Source organism: Convolutriloba macropyga, chromosome 14 (genome assembly GCF_964194025.1).
Source record: "Convolutriloba macropyga chromosome 14, txConMacr16.3, whole genome shotgun sequence".
Lineage (NCBI taxonomy): Eukaryota > Metazoa > Xenacoelomorpha > Acoela > Convolutidae > Convolutriloba > Convolutriloba macropyga.
Window position 1 is genome coordinate 10,078,772 of NC_134481.1, and position 18,767 is coordinate 10,097,538.

General features: G+C 33.2%; 1 protein-coding gene and 1 pseudogene across 2 annotated transcripts in view; both read right to left on the reverse strand.

Annotated features, from left to right (window-relative positions):
• The window catches only part of LOC142353693 (plastin-3-like), a 577,871-nt gene that overhangs the window by 466,116 nt on the left and 92,988 nt on the right, over positions 1-18,767 (reverse strand). The gene's annotated exons all lie outside the window — the stretch shown is intronic.
• LOC142353156 (uncharacterized) lies at positions 647-13,610 on the reverse strand (annotated as a pseudogene).

The window sequence follows — 18,767 nt, forward strand, 5'->3', positions numbered from 1 at the left end:
CTACGCAGTCTTTCGAGCTCCAGAATAAGATCTTGATTGTATTTATGCCCCTATTTATCATTAAGAACGCTTAAATAGATTTAATAATGATATGATCGACTATCATAACCCAATTGCTTAAACGCAATTTTGAAAAGTTAATTTCTTAGCTGTTCTGACATAGAGAAAATCTAAGTTCACTTCATTGGTGATTTAAATGGTTCATAGCTAGAAACTTTGTAATCAATTTTGTTTTTTGACTTTTGCGTATCGAAATTTTGATAGCTGTTATTGTAGAAAAAATTGAAATTTTTGACCCATTTAGACTCTGAAACAACAACTGCATTGTACTGGAGCAAAGTTTTGATGCTGGATGCAGTAGTAGCTCGAACACTTTCACCATTAGTTCAAAGTAATATAGTTCAAGGACAGTCAAATTTTTCAATTAGACGTTATTGTGTAGAAAGAATACCTCTACTAAAATTGTAGAAGAATACCTCATAAGATTGTTACACACACACACACACAGGTAATGATTGGTAATGATAACATGACACAACTTTCTGTGTATAAATGGACACGCGATAGAACATTGTGACATGAGATATGAAACAAGAAATCTTAGGAATATCCATTTAAGAAAAACTTCATAATAAATGGTTTTTGTATGAGTCACTTAAGGTATCCTGATATTAAGTCCGATAAAATCCTGCTTTTTTGCATTTAATTAAGTCTTTTTCAAAACTAAAAGTTGCGAGAAAAACGCTAGTCATTATTGGTAGCAGAGTCCGAAAGTCTTGCAAAAATTTGATGTTAAAACTTTGCCCTGAAGTCCATCATTGTCAAAGTATTTTTAACCTGACTGAAACTCGCGCTGTATCTAAACGTCAAGAAGTTCTTTTTGGCGCTTGGGTTCCTTGGGTTTTCCATGAATGGCTCTATTATACCACGATTGAGTCTCTTGCTTTGCAAATTCAGCCAGTTTCTTTTCCAGCCATTGGTCGACGTAGTTTTTGTCTTCTGGCTTCTCTGGAATTACGTTCATGTTCGTTCGCATGGTGTCAGTTGTCGCCAAGAACATTTCACAGAGAAAACTCAACTCCTTAGCTCGGCTTCGCATAATAATATAGTGTTGCTTTTTTGCTCCTTTTTCTCCAGTGCTGATCATTTTCTCCACCTTCATTTTTGATGTATTGACGAATATAAGGCAGGTCTCCAAGTATATTAGAAATCTTTGTATTGCAGGTATCAAGACTCCTCTGATCAGCCCAACTGCCCTGGCTGCAATGTCAGCATTTTTTTTTAGCTACAGCCTCGGCTGATTGCCTTTTGCTATCGTTGCTGTAGCTGTTTGCGACACCTCCTGCGATCAATGCCGAGACACCGAATGTTACAGGAGCCAAAATTGCTCCTATTAAAAGCGATCTATTTCTGTTGTTTTTACTTTCCTCCGCTTTTTCTTCAAGCTCCCTTGTTTGTCGTTTATAATCCTCCCTAAGAGTCTGGAGCCACGCAATACCAACTTTTGCTTTGTCTTCGTTCTTTTTCAAGGCTTCAATTATCTCCATATACATCGTTCTCAAAAACTCGCATTTCTTCTTGACCTGAACTAAGTCGTTTAATGTGTCGCTAAGACTCCCAGCCCAGTCATCGAAATCTAAATCCTTGTAGCAATCCAAATATTCGGACAACTGACGAATAACTTGTTCCGTATCAGGCAGTACTTTTTTCACATAGATCATCGCTTGCTGGCGTGTCGAATCTCGCACTTGAAGAAATGTTCTTGTTGCATTGTCTAGTCCAGTCACTTGACTTTCATTGAACAACTGCCTCATAACCCAGCTAAAAAACTCAGAGAGCCGGGTTGCCGTCCTTACAAAAATCTCTGTAAAGGTCATGTATGACACCCGCGGTAATCATACAAGTTAATATATGATCTGAATGATTTCCCGGTAATCATACTAGGATCATACACTTTTTGAAGGATGTCCTAGTATGACATCTGGCCTTGCTGTACCAGATGTGTAAGTTAATCAATGCATCAATATTCTTCTTTTCCGAAATCCCCGTAATCATACAAGATCATACATGAATCTACGATTTCCTGGTAACCAAACAAAGATCGTAAACCAAAAAGTATATCTTCCAAAATACAATTAAAAAATGAAAATTATTTCAAAAACGTATTCAACGAAAGAAGCGGATCTGACAAAAAGATATTGTGGTTTTCATACAAGATTACACATGTTTTTTGACATACATTCCTAGTGATGAGAGGATTCAAATCTTTAAGGAACTTGCTTGAAGAATCAAAACTTGCAAAGACAAAAATTTAGGCCAAAAAATAAGACAAGGTACTAATATTTCGGTGAAAACATTTGGGGTAAAAAAATTTTACAGGTTTCTTACAAGAATTCGATTTCAAAACAATTTTTCGACAAACAACTGGAAATATCTCGAGTCACTAATTCCTTTTTATAAAAAAGTGATTTCACCTAATAAACAACGAAAACAATTATTTCAACTTTTTTCTCTTATTTTTTCAAACGAACTGTTTATAGGGAAAGAAACAACAGAAATCAAACAAACTGCGTGAAAAGGTGTCCTGCTATAAGAAAAATTTCACGATTGGCACCAGCAACGATTTTTCAGATGGCCTGGTTAATAAGTTGATTATGATGCAAATCCAGCAATTTTTTTATTAGCTCAAACTATGCCAAAATTTTGAACGTTTTTTTGCGGCAAAGCGATATAAAAGGTCATTCAAAAGCTTTTTTAGGACATCAAATGTCAAGGAATAGAATGTTTCAATCCATGACTTTTAGTTTTTTCGTCACCTTTGTCACTGCCTTGTAATTCTTAAAACAAAATAGTTATCGTTGAATTATTAAGTGGTGGCGATTTGCATAACGTCTTTCGTTACACGTAATTGTTTTTCAGTTAAAAAACATGTCATGAGACATCACTGTCACTAAAATCAAAAGTTATTGTAATTTATGTAAACGTTTATTGAACCGCATTTGTTCTCATTTTATACAAAACGCTTCTCTGTCGGATACTGAAGTTTGTAGATATTATTGTTTTTGTACACCAAATCGTAGCAAGATTTTTAACGTCAATTTTTGCAGATTTTTACAGTAGGCTTTCCTTTGTGTGTTTGCCAGTTTTATGGATGGATTGGAAAAAAGTTCATTTTCAATTCAAACAAAACAATTTTTCGAAAAAACAAAGATATGCTTGAATTGTTACCAATTTTCTGTCAGAGAGTGTTAGGTTTGTTTTCTATCAGCCTTCTTTACCTCAGGTCTTAACAGAAAATGTTTAAGCGCTTGAGTTTGAGGTTGTTTTTCAGTTTTATCATCAATGTCGAAATCATCAAAGAGAAGAAATTAGCGGGGAATATCTCTGTGCTTATCATTTTTTATCTATTGTGCAAGATTTTGCTGTTATTGACAATTTATCCTATGCAGTGAACAAATTCCCAATAACTTTTCGTTGTTAAACAAAGCTTTAGAAATTATCTTGCAATCATTTTTTTCATATGTCATAAGAAGAAAAGTTTTTCTAATAGAAACAAAGAAACGGTCGTCCTTTCTTACTATTAGTGTTGATAACTCTTAAACTACGGCAACAACTTGCACAAACACTTTCAAAGGGTTTTTACAAAAATTTTAGGTTGCTTGGTCACTCATACTAAACGGATTTTAACAAAGACTTAGTAGGGAGTTTTTTAAAAATTAAAAAATTAAATTGCTGTTTTTTTAGAACACAGAAACTCAGGCAAAAATTTTTCATTCCATTGACGTAGTGTGATATAATTTTTAACGCTTTTCAAATTAGCGCAGTTAAATTAGTTTGACAAAACTGTCACAAAGTGTAAAATCACCGATCAAATTACGTTTTCTTAGAAGTTGTTCACGAAGTCACAAATTAACTCCCTTATTTTTCCCAGCTAATAACAAGTCTGAACAAGCTCAAAATAGTATGGTTCCACAGATTCAAAAAACGACGTTTTCAATCTAGTCAAAGACTTGTTCGAATGGAATGAGTGTCCACATAGGCGTGTAATAATTCTATTACGTTTTGAACGAAAGTTAATTTCTGATCTCGCTAGGGGCAAAAGTATTGCTAAGGGTCATTTTTGAAAAAAACCTTGAAAGAGTATGAAAAACCTTGAAAAACTATCTGTAGAGTCTGAAATTTTTAGTGAAAAAGTTGAGGCAACTGCTTTCAGGTGAGGTGTTGTGCTTTCGGATCAGTTAAAGATGTTTAATGCAAATGAATTAAAAACTTGGCTTTTCTACGTTGGCCCCAATTTATTCAATAAGTCTATAAACGAGAACCTTTACTCTGGAATTTTGGTGCGGTTCTATGAATCCGGCTTCTGATGCTTTCCAAAAAATACATCACTGACGCCAGGAGACATATCAATGAGTTCGTAAAACGCACAACAGATGACTATACGGAGTCGGGTTTTCTGCTAATGTACATGTCTGGCATGGCAAGTCAACAAAAATTTTGCGCCATTATGGACTTCACCGGGAAGGATGTTTGAATCTCCCGACCATTTACTCAGCTGCAAGTTTACTAGTACTGTAAATTAAAATTAATTATACAACATTTAGTTGAGCGCTATCGCAGGAGCAAAGAAGTCAGAAGAAAACAAACTCTCAAAGACCCTTTGAAACAAATATTTGAGCGCATAAAAGGCATCAAAAAGTACAAAGCGAAAATCATCCCCTAATGTCTTGTACCCGAAGATCTTCTTAAACCAGTCAGCACTTTTAAGAAAAATCGACATTTCAGAAACATTGAAATTGAACGTTTACCAAATGAAAAGAGTTGTATTCTACGTCAACCATTGATAAAAAGCGGGATATTCGTTTTTTATGCAGAGAAAAAAGTAGAAATTTTGTAATTTGTAAATGTAAACCAAAAATTTGTCCCTGAAAAAGTTTTTTCGCTTGATGGTCCCAACTGTTTTTATTTAATGTTATTCATAAGTGCTTACGAAAATGATTACTCTACTTCTTCAGAGCTGTGGAATTTGTTCAGCTGTGTTTTCTATTTATAATTATGGTTCAATTGCTGCTTTAACTTTCCTAGTTTATCAATAAAGTTGTTTGGCCTAGTTGGTTTTCAATCAACAATGATATTGCCTCTTAAAACAAATCTTTTGTAATAATTAACTGCACATTTGACACAATTTGCATCGATTGAAAAAATTATTGTCCTTCAAATCAAAATTGGTTGTTTGAAAAAATTGCAAATTTTTATGCGAAAAATTATCTTTTTTTCCCAGGCAAGCTAGATCACAAATTTCAGTTTACAATTCACAGCCTTCATGAATTCCTACATAAATTTGATTTTTGATTTGAAAACCAATTTTCGAAAAAGTAGAGATTGCTAAACCTAATTTTAGTAAAGAAAGCTAAACTTTTTTGCGAGGCACGCTTCATCGGGAACTTTCGTCCTTTCATAATCTTTTTAGCGAAAGTTACCGATAAAGCTTGCCTAGCAAAAAATTAGATTCCATTGATGAAGTTCGAGGTTTAAAAAATCGGCTTTTTTCAGAAATTGTCTTTTAAATCAAACGAATCAAACAAAATTTATGTAGGAGCTCCTCAAAGCAAGTAAATTGTAAAATTGCGAAGAGTTTTTGATTTACCTTGACCAGAAAAAAAGATAATTTTTCATACGGATTTGGGCGAACTTCAAACAAATAATTGAAGAAATATGTAACTTGCATCGGTTCAAGGAGTTATTCAAATCATAATAAACTTATGGTCAAAATTCTCCAATGTATAGGAGTGTAAAACAGGTTGACTAGGAGTTAGGCTCTCATGCAAAAATTTGCCGAATTTATGTTTCAATATTTTTGAAAGTTCGCACTCTTAATTGAGTCAAAATGTTGTTCAAATCCAAAAAAATTTGTAGACAGAGCTCTCCTATGTATGGGAACTATATAATATCCAGAATTTTTGGTATTGGGTTGTCTACGAGAAAAGTTTGTTCTTCATACAGAAATTTGCGATAATTGCGATCGCTATTTTTCAAATTTAACTTTTTAAATCTGCTCAAAGAGGTGTTCGAATCAAATTGAATCTATATGCAGAGTTCCTCTTTGTATGGAAAATTTAAAATATTGAGATTTCTGGATATATGTTTCCTAGGAGAAAAGTTAGGATTTCGTACGGAAGTTTGCGAATTCTGCATTTCACAATTTCTGAAAATTGCTTCTTCTAATCGAGTCAAAAATTTGTTTAGTTCAAAGAAAATTCATAGTCAGTCAGAGTTTTCATCTACATGGGGAGTTTATAACGTTGTTAAACAATTGAACAGCTTGCCTCGGAAAAAAGTTTTGACACTCATAGATACGGAAACTAGCGAATTTTGCAAATCTTTATTTTTGAAAATTGGTCATTTCAATCGGGTCAGGGAGTTGTTCAGATTGATTGAAACTCTTACTCAATTTCTACAAAAAAAATGAATTTTTGTCACAGCAAAAATTTTTTTAAATATCTTGCCTTGGAAGAAGTTAAATTCTTCAAACGCAAATTGAGTTTCTGGATTTCCGAAATTTTTGAAATTGGTATTTTTAATTGGGTCAGGAACTTGTTTAAGTGATACGAAACCTTGTGGCCGTTCGGCAAAACAAGCGGACTATTAATCAACGAGAATTTCAAGTCAAGCTTGCTGTAGCTTGGTGAAAAATTGGTTTTACGAACGTTAATTTTGAGATAATGTAATTCTATATTTTTGGAAATTAGTTTTTTCAAGCAACTCAATGACTTGTTGAAGTGAAACGATACTTGACGTGATATTTGCCTAATATAAATGCGTTGTGAAGAAAAACAATTTTTTTTGATAAACCTCGAAAAAAGATTTTTCAGACGTTAATTTTCGAGACTTCCTAGAATTATTTAGTCTTATTTCTTTATTTTTTTTAAAAAAAATTAGTCGGTCGGGTGAGTTGAGTTGTTTAAAAGATATAAAAGTTTATGTTGGATTTTGCCAAATGGGAATTGCAATACAACAGGAATTTTTGGTCTAGCTTGCTTAGGCAAAAAATTGGTTTTTCAAACGTCTATTTCGAGATTTTGCAATTCCCTGTTTTTGAAATTAGCTTTTTCAAGCGGAACAAAAAGAGCTGTTCAAATGAAACGAAAAATGACGTAGGATTAACCTATCATAAATGCGTCGTGAAAAAGCAGGTTTTCTTTAAGCTATGTCTTTTCAAATGTTTAATTCGAGATATTGCAATTTTCAATTTTTGGAAGTTAGCTTTTTCAGACGGGTCAAGGAGTTGTTTATATGAAAAAAAACTTATTTTCCCATTCCAAGTACGTAATGTAAATTTCCGCTAGTGCAGGTGATCAGATGTCCGATAGTTGCTTGTTTTTAACTCCATCGTAGCTGGACCCCAGGTGGGATGAGAAAAATAGGAGTCAAATACCCCAGAACATAATGGATTGAACATCTAAAAGATGACTTTTTAGACTAACTTTCTTTGTATGTTTCATGTTATTGCTATATGCTATATAAAATTCTGTTTCGTTGTTTAGCTGCGATAGAGTTTAAGCCTGGTGTTTTAACCATAGGGCGCTGGTATTTTATCTTAGGAAGCGGTTTTTTTACCGATTGCTTGGACTTACTTCTCGTATAGTTGTTCTTTTCTAACTCCGCCTTAACCGGTCCGGAGCCCGCATGAGAAAAGAGGAGAGAAGCAACACCAAAAATACCGGAAAACCTCAAAAGTTGATTTTTGAATCAATTTGAGATAATTGCTTGACAGTACTTTAAATATATTGTTATACTTTGTTTTGTTTTAGTTGGTTTTACTTAGGGAGAGTCTTAGGGCGCCAATTTTTACCGTTTGCTTGGACTTAATTCTTTTATAGTTGTTTGTCACTAGCTCCGCCGTAGCCGGTTCCCAGCCCGAATGGGAAAGGAGGAGGGAAACACGCCCAGAACATGCTGGAAAAATCTCAACAGTTGGTTTTGCAACTTGACTTGAGAAAATTTGCGACATTAAACATATTACATCATTTTCCTTGTGTTCGAAACCGCTCTTTATCACTACTGGTTTCCCGGTAATCATACAAATATCATATATGATTTCCTGGTTATCTTACATTTATCATATATGGTCTCCCTGTAATCATACATTTATCAAACATGATCTCCCTGTAATCAAACATCATTCATAAATGGTTTTAGTGATCTCATACACTTGCTACTCTTAGTGGTCTCATAAACGTGTTCTCCCTTTATGATATCCTGGTAATCTTACCAAGATCATAATTGATGTCCAGATAATGAAGAAAAATCATATATAGTTTCCTAGTAATCATACAAGGATCTTTAGCGTATGACCTGTACTGTATCATATATGATCCTTGAATGATTACTAAGAAGTAGCGACTCAGGGATTAAACAAAAACACTCTCGGAGAGCTCTTCGTAAAGATTTTGGAATTTATAAAAGTACCTTTAAACTGCCTGGAGTTTAACGAAACATACATTTTGATGCAATCCAAGAATAGGATTATATCTCGCGCTTCTGTCTGTTTTACAATTCATGAATTAATTTGCAGTTTTTTCCTTAATAATAATAATAATAAGTGTAATGATTTGACGTTTTTTCACAAATCAAAAATGTCAATCTTTAATACTGCTCTTTTCTTTCATCTGTCCTGCATTGATGTCTCTCTTCTCTCTATTCATTCCAAAAAATGGATTTTATTCCTGTTCTTCTGGTTTTTTGTAACAATTCAAGAAATGGGTTGTATTGTATTACTGCTATTCCATTATCAAACAATTGAATCTCAAATAATGGTTAAAATGATATAAAACGAACTGCAGATGAGTTGAACTGCAAAGAAACATATTTCACCAAAGCTAAAATAATGAGTTTCTCTGCGAAAACCAGCATTTTTCTAATAGGTGCAGGCAGATAACTGGCTGCAACTACCCTATTTTGTTTATTTTGAGTTGTTAGCAAGATTTTCCAATATTTAGAATATCAGCTTTCAGAAGTTTCTATTATGTTTCTATAGTGTCATAAAATACAAGAGTCCAAAAATTTGATAACTTGGCCCATTTCATTCTTCATATTGATTAAGAAATTTTGTCTTTTAAGTCCCCAGATGCTAGCTCATTTTAGTTTAATTGTATAATATTAGTCAGTTCAATGCATTCTTTTTCGCACACCTGTATGATAACATATGAACGAAAAATATGACAAACATACAAAAACTTGGTTTAACTGTCTCTGAGTAACTCTTTGAAAGATTGTAGTTTGAGTCTGAATTTTCAATTTGTCCTATTTCTAGCTGTTCTTTGCGTCTTTATAGTCAGAACATAGAACGACAAAACAAAATTTTGGGTTCACATTTTGCTGAAAACATCGAGTTACTATTAGTTTTCGTTGAGTTAGTCACCGTTGAGTTTGTGTTGAGAAACAATTGACATATCATGCAGATGCTCAACATTCGAGGCTCAACATTGAGCTAAAATTTTATTCTCTTGGATCTTGAATAAGGGTTCATTGAAAAGTTCAAAATTCTATTAGAAATTCACAAAATTGAACAAAATTGATGAAAAAATAAGAGCTACTCAATTGATAACCTGAGGCAGAAAACAAACGTCTGAAACAAAATGACTTGCGTAAGCATATCTCAGTTCTTCTCAATATAACTTTGGCACATATGAACTACATTATTATTGAATGGACAAAAAAACAAAATTAATAAAATGACAAAAATCCAAGAAAGATTAGGTTTTCAATACACAAACTGATGAAAAAAAGTTTTATGGGGGAAAACTAGAATACCAAAAGCAGGGTTTGATGAAACCAGATCACAAGAAAAGGCCGCAAATTTTGCGCAAATTTAGACAACAAAACTTTGATTGATCATTCCGAATTGAGTTGGTTCAGCAGTGTTCAGTTAAGGAAGAAAAAATTTCACAGAAATGATTTTCAATTCCCCGAATTTTTAAATTTCTAAATTGCAGAATAATTATTGTTGTCTTAAAGAAGAAATGAGTACACTTTCTGGTTTTCCACAAGTTTGTCTAGCTATGAGTTTCAAGTAGAGATCAGTCTCCGAAAATTAAAGATTAGCTCAACTCCACTCCGCGTTAAGATGAAATTTTTGTTGCTATGGCAATTTTTTTTGAACGGTTAAATTTCAGCGACACAGATGCTAAAGGTTTTTTGTTCTAATTCAAACCCTTGTTCTGTTGCATAATCAGCCCAATATTTGAGCTTGAAAAGAAGTATTCGAAATTACCAATACATTATGAGTTTACCTACGTTTGTTTTCAAAAAAGTATCTGAATCAAAAATAAGAATTAACTTTGGACAACAAGTTAATATTGTTAAGTCAAACTCCACCTAACTGAAACAAAGGAAAATACCTTTTGGGCTATCGCATACCTTTGTATGGAAACGGAAGTATTTTATAACAAAGAGGAAATTTGCTAAAAAAAAAGACGATGTTTACGTTTTGTGTATGGATGATAAAAAAGTTTTCTTCAACAATTCATGAAATGATTTTACTACTTCTTTTCGAACAGGAAACTATTGAAGGGCTAGAAATTACGCTTAAGGCGAGAACTTTTTCTGTGCAAAATACACAATTTTAAGCTCTGAAAAAAAGATGGTGAACGAAACCATGACCTGAGGCAGTAAGTTGAGGTTCAAAAAATGATCGTTGCCATTGGACAAACAGTTGTGTGTGTGTGTGTGTGTGTGTGTGTGTGTGTGTGTGTGTGTGAAACAGATTGTATACGAGCATAAATCCAATTACTCACTAAAAACAATAAAATCAAGTTTTTTAGTTTGAATGTATGAGCAAGCCTCTATGGGTAACAATACAATATGCTTACATAAAATGTGGCTAAATTTTTAGTTTCTTCACTATTCCTGGTCGAGATATCAGCGCCGTTTCAGAATGAAGTAAAATTTTATTTAAAAAATCCACTGAATGCGCTGAGTGGTTCTGAAATTTTGAGAATGCGCAGAGACTTAAAAATCTCAGGACAGCTTCAACACACTTCTTAAATGATTTCAGCAAATTTCCAGAAGGTTTTGTACATGCATTTTAACAATTTTTTCAACGTCATTCTCGCAAAATTCCAGAGCAACTGTTTTAAAATTCGCAATGGCACAGTAGATTGTAAGAAGACTAAAAACAGTAGCCATGGTTCAAAACTACGGCAATGTGCTAAGATCTTAGCAATGTGCTCAAATTTTTCAAAGTTTCGTAGATCTCAGCGGATTTCTTACAAAAGTAAAATGCATTTCAGCATATTTTAGCGCGTTCTTATGGAAGGTTTTTGCGTTGAAAATTGAGATCATTAAAGCAGATTTTTTACATAATTTTGATAAAATTTTTCTCCCCGAAAAATTCTTTCCCCGGGAACAACATCAAAAATGAACACTGAACGCGAGGACCAACACTCTATAGCATTGTTTGACAATTTGGCTGGCACAAACTTTTTCTGCCCTCCTTTTTTGCTGAGGGATTAAGCGGAGAAACGCCAAATTTGGTTTATTTTTGCTTCTCATTTGTTGCTGATTTTGGTAAAAACTAACCACAAAGTATAACCCCCCATTACACAATATTCATACCAAACATGCGGGGATGTGTATACGTTCTATAATTGTGAAACTTCTAACCTGAATATAACCAATTGAGATGGCGCCTCGCTCAAAGCTTTTTCCAGTGATTTTAAAATTTCGTCGTCGTTTTGTTGCACAGTTTGAGGAGGCAGAGAATTCAAAGCAGTTGCCATGTCTGAAAAAAGTTTTGTCTTGTTTTATCACTCGTTTTCTTATATCACCTATTTCAATAGGGATACAAATTTTATCTTTTGGTTATAGTAGTGATATCAAACCAGAAAATTAAAATATGCTCTTTGCAAAACTACCTGATTCTCCCACAAAATAGACTAATACCTTGTATTTCAAGTTAATGAATATATTTAGAAAAACAATTATTACTGATATAATATTAAAGTGTTTCCACTGGTGTTGTTCCTCAATTCGCCAAGGCTAAAATCCTACGAGCGCAATTTGATTTAACGTTCCGTCGCAAGTTGATTTAAGGACCTAATTTGATTTGAGGTCGCAAGTTGTCAAAGGAAACGTTGAATATCCACAGATCGACACGACAAACATCAGATTGAATTACGCGCAAAATTTAACAACACTGCCATCTACTGCAATTTTACAAATTTAAAATGTTTTTCAATTATATCTTTTCCATAGTCTCTCTCATTGAGTTGTTGTAATTCTTGCTGTTATTATCAACTAACCGGTGGACACAAAAAGTTCGCGAACTTCTATAATTGATTTGTTTTCACAACCTACAAGCACTGAACGTCAAGTCTTAATCAGTATTGATTCTATGAAACTGCAAGTCTTGGATCAGTACTGTATCAGAGCTCTGACCATGTCATTTTTTAGACTTGGCGCGTCTTGAATCAAGTCCTAAGTCTTCACAAGTCTTGACTAAGTCTTGGCCTAGACTTCGCAAATCTAGACTTGACAATCTTGGGTCAAGTATTGCGCACAGTTTTTCCTGTTGGTTTGCTTTCTTTTGGTACCGAAAGAAGAAGGCCGCCATTAACATTGGCCTGCCTAATAAACTCTCCAAAGTGAAAAAAGAAGCACGTGACAACACGAGCATTTCCACAAAGTTCACTTGATAGAGAATGAAAAAAATTCTGATATCGCCCACAGATATCATTCAAGACCCCTTGAAAAAAATTGATTTCTGGGGGTGAATATATGGAACATTTGAAGTTGGTATCTTCGAATGCATTAATTGTAAATAACTTCTTCTTAAGGCTCTGCTTTGCCTAACTGCACAGTAATTAGGACTTGTCAAGTTTTGTTCAACACTTGACTCATGACTTGTCAAGTCTTGGTCAAGACTTGACTCAAGAGTTACCAAGTATTGGCCAAGAGTTGACTTAGAATTGACAAGTCTTGAGCAAGTGCCTTGACATGTCTTCACAAGTCTTAAGACTTGAGATATGACGTGATCAGTACTGATTTGTCAACTCAAGACGTGTATTTCACTGGAGAAGTACTGATGAAGACTTGAAATTCGTTCCGGGTTCTCTTTTGCAAAAAACCTATCAATTTAACCATATTTCAGCTTATATTACTAAGGAATTCTTAAAGATAATGGTTTTTATCAGATTTTTCATATAAATTCATAATGAATTGGATCAAATAATACAAGTCAAAAAATTTTTGTATGGTCTGTATGGCTAATCTCACAATTATAGCTGCTGCTGCAAGATTAATGGTTTTTTTCATGGAATGATTCGAAGTGAAATTGCACCACTATAATGTTGCAAAGCCATCAATAGAAAATGATCAAACACTTCAGTATAATCAATTATTGCGTTGGGCGTAAAAAAATGGGACATTGTTAACTTTGTAACAGAAAATTGTCACCAGAATTTACAAAAAAATTTCAAAGTTATTTTTATCAAAGTGATATACCTGAATTTAACTCGGACTCAAAAAGTTTTCTGCACGTTGACAAAAAATTTTGTAAGTATTGTTAGCTTATTAAAATATGAAGTTTTATCGCACTCTGTGTACGCTTGCTCGGCTACCAATTGTGGCATCAAATAATGCAGTTTTTGTATTCATCGCAAGCACCATTACATAGCTGTTAATCTGTTTAGACGAAAACCATTAGTCTTAACCATTTGATTTCATTTGCGTTTCACAACAAAGAGCAGAGAAAACAATTCAAATTAATATACACACTCTTAGTCTTTTTACTGCTGACTTTTTTCTTAATCTTGCAAAAATCATCTGTAATGAAAAGACGACCATTTCTCTGCCTCTTAATAAACTTACCACAAATTGAATGTCAAAAGACCGGCCGTTATCCATTATGTGGGCTTCCAAAGATCGTAGTCGACAGATGTCCGAAATGAAAAGGACGTGGGTCAACGTATGCAAAGATTGGCATCTCTCATGTCTTTCATAAGATTGACCTCTCAGCTAGGAGAGAACGGTTGAAAATAATCTGGTTTTTTCACCATGTAAGAATGTGAACTATCAGAAATACTAGAAAATTAAAAAACATTAAATAGAATTTTTAGACTTTAATTAATCTATGCAGTTGAACTTAACTGATGAACAAATAAATTTGCTCACAATAGTTGAGCACAATTGTGGACGAAATAAAATTTTGACAAATTTTTCCTTATTTTTTAAAAATTTTTCAGTAAAAAGTTCTATAAACAAGCGTGTGTTTTTTATGGAGCTGCTCCTTCTGACCTAAATTTGATAAAACTTTCGGTTGAAAATAAATCTGCATTTTTTGAATGACTTTTTTTTACTATTTTTACAGCAATTTTCGATCCAATGTGTTCCTATTTTTGTCTTAGAATTTTTCATACTTGGTTCTCTGTCATCTGTTGATATGTGTTTTTGTTAACCGATGATGACAATTTTTCTGTCTCATAATAAATTAAACGACATATATTTGCTTGGAAAAAATTAAATTTAAGACTCATACTGAAGCCTTCTTTCAAAGTCGATGTATGAAAACTCTGTAGTCGTCAAACAAACTTCGTGTTAACCTAATGTTCGTGTTGTACGTGTGTAAAAGGTGATGAGGTTAACCACGGGTCGATCGTAACGATGAATTAATATTTTCCAGGCAATTTTTCTCGAAATTTTTCAACTTCTACCTTCTATTGAAACTTTAGGTTTTGTTGTGGTCAGAGAACCGTCTTTCAATCAGAAACTCAGTTTCCATAATCAAAATTTTTAAACTCATTTTTGGTGTGCAACTGGAGCTATTTTTTACTTTGATTGCTAAAAATTGATGTTTACAAGCACCCCAGAATGTATCAAAATGCACAAATATTTCACCATAAACTACCTTTGTCAGGAGACTTAGTCATCTAATGTGTGGATATGAAAAAAATGTCGATTCACTTCAATTGGCATAAAAAACTTTGGTCAAAGTATATGACTTCTGGCTATGAAAAGACCATTGGTCGAAAAATAATGGGGTGTAAAAAGATGGATGGGTGGCCATTATTTAGGTATGAAAAGACAGCAGTCCTCAGATACGGGACTTGAAACAACGCGGGTCGACATATGCAAGGACTTAGTCTTTCATAACAATTAGCATTAACAAAAATGCATCATAGGAAATTTTTCAGACTATAATTAATCTATAGTAACTCTGATGAACAATAATGAAAAAATGAATTTGTTCACAATTGTTAAACAGAATATGGGACGAGAAAAATATTGACAATCTTTGCGTGATTGTAATTGCCCAACATTTTGTAAACAAGCGTTCAATATTGAACTGCCCTTTGTGACTTGAATTTGTTTAGCTTTTAGTTGAGCTCTAAATATGCGTCTCAGATCTTACATTTAAAATGCTGAGAAGTAGATTTAAAAATTGAAGTTGCTATGATTTACTGTTTGAGACCGTATCAAAGTTTTCAACATCTTTTAACTGTTTGTGATTTCACAACTGACATAAATGATAATCGAATGAACAAACTGGCATTGATATTCTTGCAATTTTCACAACAATTTAGCTTTCTTAAGGAGCACGTGTTCAATATTTTGGTTTATGAACATACTTTGTTGAAGGCATTGCGTAAGGTCAGTTACAAATCATGCAAAATGCTTGATTGTTTCATTGAACCCGGTGTTTCATTGCGTTTTTTTTGTTCTCACTGTAATAGAATGAACCAGTGAAGTCAAGTCCAGATAGTGATTTGTGACTGTCGAGACCTCAGTTCGACTGGCGATTAATCGGCCTAGCCTCAACAGTCAATGATCACCCAGCCCGAGGCACCAGAGCAAAAACAAGAGCGTCCAGGCAGAAAATGAACGCACGAGAAGATCGTCCCGCCTTTTTTAATATCGTTTCCTTATATCGTTTCCTTTTTTAATATTCCTTATATCGTTTGCAATCCTCCAGAACAAACCAAAGTCTTAACGTGAATTCAAGGAAATCTGAAGATGACTGCACAAACATCTAAAACAAATAACAAATTGCAAGAAAGACTGAGCGTTAACTTGCGAAATTCGCATATATCAAACAGAAAAATTGGCTAAGCTCACTGTAGTCTGGACATGAACGGAAAAGCTGGGACAAGATTGCCGAAGTAGTCTGAACGTTGGAAAAATTACTGAGCGCAAAACTGCCTGCGCAAGAACGCAAGAAATGCTAACTGAAAACGATTCTTGTGAACGCACAAAAGTCTCAACGTGAACGCGCGAAAGATCTCACGATTGTTTGGATATGAACTGGGAAGTCTTCTCTCGGAATTTTTGCCTTTTAGTCGAGATGCTAGTGAAATGAGATACTTTAGTTTTTTCAAACCTTTCTGGATTTAACTAGCTTTTACCCACTGAAAGAATTGTGATTATATATGGGGGATTTAATATTCTAGGGGAGTCCAAAAGTTATGATAAAAGTTACCATTATTTTAAGAAAAGAACTTCTTCTCTCGAAAGTATTCTGTTTCTGGAGCTTATGATGAGATAAGTGTTGATTGTTTTCAGTTTTTCGGTTTTTTGCACTCAACTAGGTTGTGAAAAATACATTAACGATGATCAGATTTCGAAAATATCAAATTTTGAGCAAAATTAGAAAATTGAAAAAAAAATTGCGATTGGTTTAACAAAGGGCGTCTCTCAAAAGTGATCTATTTTTCGATGTGCTAGCAAAATGAGATATTCCATTTATTTTTCATGATTTCAGCATTTCACTAAATTGTACCGACTCTCTGAAGTATGGTTTGTACCAACATTCTTCCAGAATAAGAAAAAGTAACAGAAATTGCGATCAGTTAAAAATGTCTTCTTTCTGAATTCTTTTGTTTTTATTTGTCACTAGGTTGTATCAGCTATGTGCGGTGTCATTTTTATCAAGCATCTATCGTAATAAAAAAATGCGTTAATAGTTGTTATGAGTTCAAAAAAAGTCTTCTCACTGTGATCTTCTCTTTTGGTCGAGATGCCACTGAATTAAGATTTTCCAATACTTTCGGTACTTTTTGTTCTTATTTGCGTTTTCTCAACTTTATAAACCTTGATTAATTTAAAAATTGAAGCAGAATGGAAAAATGCAAAAAAATGCAATTAGTTTTAAAAAATGTTCTGTTGAAAGTCTTCTATTTTTCGAGGCGTTATATCAGCATTCTGCAAGAGTTAAAGAAATGCAACAAAAATTGCGATTAGTTATAGGTCTTCTCTCTGAATTCTTGTGATTTTGTTCTGCAAAAGTTTTATCAGCTATATGTGGTGTCATTTGTATCAAACACCTACCGTAATAAAAAAAAATTGCGTTAACAGTTGCCACCTGTTGAAACAAAGTCTTCTCACTGAATTCTTCTCTTTTGTCGAGATGCTACTAAAATAAGATATTTCAATTTATTCGGTACTTTTGGCTCTTATTTGCGTTTTTTAAATTTTATGAACTTTGATTTATTTCACAATTCAAACGAAATGGAAAACTGCAATAAAAGTTGCAATCTGTTTTAAAAATTGTTCTCTCGAAAGTCTTCCACTTCTCGAGGTGTTGATGAACTGAGATATTTCACTTTTTTGGTTTCTTTTACAACTAACTTGGTTGAAGCACTTAAAGGAAGAAAAATTTCGTTTTCAAAACTCGAGAAAAATTGTGAAATTACCATAAAAGTTGACATTTTTCAACATTAAAGTCTTCTATCTAATCTGCTCTATCTATCGAGATGCTAGTAAAATGAGATATTTTAGCTTTTTTGGTAATTTTGTAATTCCATATGTTGTACAAACTATTTAGAGCGTGATTATTATCAATTTTTCACCAGAATCAAAAACTTTTGAAATAATGCCGCTATTAGTTTAAGAAGAGTCTTCTCTCAGAATTTTTTTTTCAGTCGCGATTCTAGTAAAATACTATGATTCAATTTTTTCCTAAATCTCTGCATTTAATTGAGTAAACTACAAGAACTTTAAATTTTTCTAAATTCCGGCAAAAAAAATAAATATCCATAAAAATGTGATTATTTCGAAAAAATCTTTTCTCGAAAGTATTCTATCTGGAACTTATGATGAAACTGTATTTGTATCAAACATCTATCGTAATAAACAAACTGCGATAAAAATTGTCATTGTTTTAAACAAAGTATTCTCTCTGAACTTTTCTGTTTTGTTCAAGATTCTACTGAGTTAAGATATCCCAATTCTTTCGGTACTTTTTGCTCTTATTTGCGTTTTATCAACTTTCTGAAATTTGATTAATTTCAAAATTCAAGCTGAATGGAAAGTAGCAACAAAAAAAGCGAATAGTTTTGAATAACTTGCTTTTGAAAGACTTCCACTTCTCGAGGTGTTGATGAACTGAGATATTGCATTTTTTGGTGTTTTTTCCAACTAACTAGGTTGTATCAATTATAAGAAGAAAGAATTTTTTCTAGATTCCAGCAAAATCGAAAAATTTCCATAAAAATTGATATTAGTTTTCTTTAATGTCTTCTCTTCAATATGCTCTTCTTCTCGAAAAGCTAGTGAAATGAGATATTTGAATTTTTTCAATTCAATATAAAGTACAAACTATGTAGAGCGTGACTGTTATCAAATTTCTACAGAAATCAAAAAATTTTCATAAAAATGACGATTAGATTAGGAAATTCTTTTATCGGAACTTTTTTTCTTTAGTTGAGATGCTAGTGAATTATTATGTCTCAATTGTTTCCTCACTGTGTTCATTTAATTATGTAAACTAAAGT